The sequence below is a fragment of the Peromyscus leucopus genome, chromosome X, assembly GCF_004664715.2.
Source record: "Peromyscus leucopus breed LL Stock chromosome X, UCI_PerLeu_2.1, whole genome shotgun sequence".
Lineage (NCBI taxonomy): Eukaryota > Metazoa > Chordata > Mammalia > Rodentia > Cricetidae > Peromyscus > Peromyscus leucopus.
In genome coordinates, this window is record NC_051083.1 from 15897760 (window position 1) to 15901348 (window position 3589).

Genomic DNA, 3589 nt, shown 5'->3' on the forward strand with positions numbered 1-3589 from the left:
GTTCAAGTGAGCTCTAGGAAAGGCGCAAAACTACGCAGAGAAACCCTGTCTCGAAAAACCAAAAAAAAAAAAAAAAGCAACTTGGGGAGGAAATGGCTTATTTCATATTGGTCAGAACTCTCAGGTCACAGTCCATCATGAGGAGAAGTCAGGTCAGGAACTCAAGGCAGAAATCTGGAGGCAGGAACTGAAGCAAAGGCCATGAAGGAAGGGGTGCTGCCCACTGGTTTGCTCCTCATGGCTTGCTCAGCTTGTTTCTTTCTTTCTTTCTTTTTTTGTTTTTTTTTGTTGTTGTTGTTGTTTTTTGTTTTGTTTTTCGAGACAGGGTTTCTCTGTGTAGCTTTGCGCCTTTCCTGGAACTCACTTGGTAGCCCAGGCTGGCCTTGAACTCACAGAGATCCGCCTGGCTCTGCCTCCCAAGTGCTGGGATTAAAGGCATGTGCCACCACTGCCCGGCCTCTAAGCCAGTCTTATGGAGGCACTTTCTCAATTGAGGTTCCCTCTAGCTTGTGTCAAGCTAACAAAAAAGTAACCAACACGCTATCGTGCCATGATAGACTTTGAGAACTGAAAAGGTAATCCCTCCAGCTCTTTTGCTCAGGAATGCTTTGGCTGTCTAGTGTCTTTGTGTTTCCATAAGAATTTTAGGACTTTTGTTTCTATTTCTGTAAAGAATGTTGAGGGGATTTTTATTGGGGTTGCTTTGAATCTATACATTGCTTTTGGTAAAACGGTCCTTTTCACAGTGGTAATTGTACCAGTCTATGAGCATGAGAGATCTTTCCATTTTCTAGTGCCTTCCTCAGTCTCTTCAGAAATTGAAAGTGTTCATTATAGCTGTCTTTCACTTCCTTGGCTATGTTTATTCTTGGATATTTTTAGGCTGTAATGAATGGGACTAGGTCCATGATATTATTTCTCAGCACGCTTGTTGCTGATGTGTAGAAAGGCTACGAATTTTTAACTTGAATTTGTTTCCTGGCACTTTGCCAAAATTGTTAATAATTTCTAGAAGTTTTCTGGTGGAATGTTTGGGCTCTCTTATGTATAATATATCATCTGCAAATAAGGATAATCGACTTCCTTTCCTATCTGCATCCCTTTGATTTCCTTCTCTCGTCTTGTTGCTCTAGCTAGTGCTTCAAGCACTTCTTGGAAAGGTGGGGAGATAGTGACCAGCCGTGTCCCCTTCCTGATTGTAATGGCATTGCTTTGAGTTTTTTCCATTTAGGATGATGTTGGCTGTGGATTTTTCATACATAGCCTTATTGTGTTGGGGTATGTTCCCTCCAGTCCTGCTCTCTAGGGCTTATCATAAAGACATGTTGGGGTTTGTCAAAGGTTTTTTTTTCTTTCTGTAGCTCTTGAGATTGTCATGTGTTTTTTGTCCTTAAGTCCATTTTTATGGTTTATTACATTTATTGACTTAGGTATTTTGAAGCATCCCTGTATCTCCAGGATAAAGCCCACTTAATTATGGTGGATGACCTTTTTGATATATGCCTATATTCGGCTTGCAAGTATTTTATTGAGGATTTTTGCATCTACATTCATCAGGAATATTAGCCTATAGTTTCTTTCTTTCTTGTGCCTTTACCTGGTTTGCATATTAGAATTATACTGGCTTCATAGAAAGAGTTTGGAACTGCTCCTTTTTGGTTTTGTTTTGTTGGGTTTTTTTGTTTGTTTGTTTTGTTTTGTTTTTTGAGCCAGAGATCCTCTATATAACAGTCCTGACTGTCCTGGAACTCTCTGTAGACCAGGCTGGCCTCAAACTCACAGAGATCTGCCTGCCTCTGCCTCCTAAGTGCTGAGATTAAAGGCGTGCACCTCCACCACCTGGATTTTCTTTTTCTTTTTCTTTTTCTTTTTTTTTAATAATTTAAGAAATATTGGCCGGGTGGTGGTGGCGCACGCCTTTAATCCCAGCACTCAGGAGGCAGAAGCAGGTGGATCTTTGTGAGTTCGAGGCCAGCCTGGTCTACAGAGCGAGTTCCAGGAAAGGCGCAAAGCTACACAGAGAAACCCTGTCTCGAGAAAAAAAAGTAAAAAAATAAAATTATCTGTACTCTATGATACCTTTTCATGGAGGTTTGGTATTACCTCTTTAGCTTTAGCCTGATACCAAAACAAACAAACAAACAAACAAAAAAAAAAACCAAAGCAAGTATTGACCTTATAAGGTCAGTAAGAGGCACCCAGAAAATATTACGTAAGTACAGAACCAGACAATCAAGGGAAGAAGCCTTGGATGGGCAAGATTGAATGGTGTCCATTATGGAGGGAGTATTTGTTTGGTAAGTCAAATGAGTTCAGAACAGGAAGAGGGCAGACTCACATCTGTGTGTGCCTCGGTTTACCTGCACAACGAGATCAGCACAGTGAACAGGGGTCCACAGTAACTCAGGAGCTAATCAGGGAGCAGGAAAGGATGAACGGGAGTTCTGGATGAGCCAGAAAAGGTAGGGGCCAGAACCCCAGGAGGAAGTTAAAGAGCCCAGCAAAGAAGATGGGCCATTAGGACCCTGACAGCAAGACAAAAGTGCAGAAGAGCCACCAGGTCCCTGACAGTAGGGTAAAGTACAGACGGGCCACCAGGATGCGGCTCTGAGGGCACAGCTGGGAGGGGCCACTAGAACTGCCCCGGAATGTAAAGTTGATGAGAGAAAAGGGCACATGAGGGCGGGGAGAGACACAGTTAGGCCTGAGCTGAGCATCCTAAGGATGTAGAGAACAAATGGAAAAGTTAATGGCCAACAGGCACTAGGTGAAGGGGTGTCTATGGATTTGAGGGGTGTTTTATTGTTGTTGTTATTTTAGAGGCAGCTGTAAAAAAAGGCATCATAGAGTACAGGTCATTTTAATAGAGGATTACACATCTCTTTAAAGTTAATCCCATTAAGTGGATTTTGAGTTTTGATCACAAAAATGTCACAGGGCCTGGAGAAATAATGCGGTTAAGAGAGGACCCTTGTTAGAGTCCCAGTGGCATATCTTAAATGTTTTCTACTGTAACCCAGCCTGGCCACCGTACCCCTCTGACAAGAGCGACGACTGGCCAGAGAGCAGCAAGCTTTTGACTTCCAAATTCAAGGGCCGGTGCACTGGAATACTGTCTAAAGCCTCCTGCATTCAGCCTCTTCCTCTTCCTCAGCTTCTGCCTTTCTCTCTGCTCCTCCTGATCCGACTTTGAGGCTCTACAAATCTCCTAGGTCAGGTCCCACTCCCAATTTGTGATGAGTATGTTTTCACTTGCCACAAAGGCCACCTCTTCTATCAGTTGTATACAGCTTTCTGGAGCCTGTTACTAAAGATCTACTTCTTCAAAAAAAAATCTTCTCTCGTCCTGACTGAGGGGCAACTGCCCAGCAAAACCTGCTTCCTAACCCAACTCCTGCTCTAATCAGATAACAAGGCTCAGCCAGGCTCACTTTGTGCTTTCTCCTCTTCCCCCCTCTGATAATACTCCAGCAGCTTAGGACAGCTACCCACCCCTCCTCTGAGAGTTTCTCTGCCAAATCTACTCATTTCTGTCTGCTTCCCACTCGTTTTTTTTCCCCCCTATCTGGTCTGAAACTGGAACGGGCCA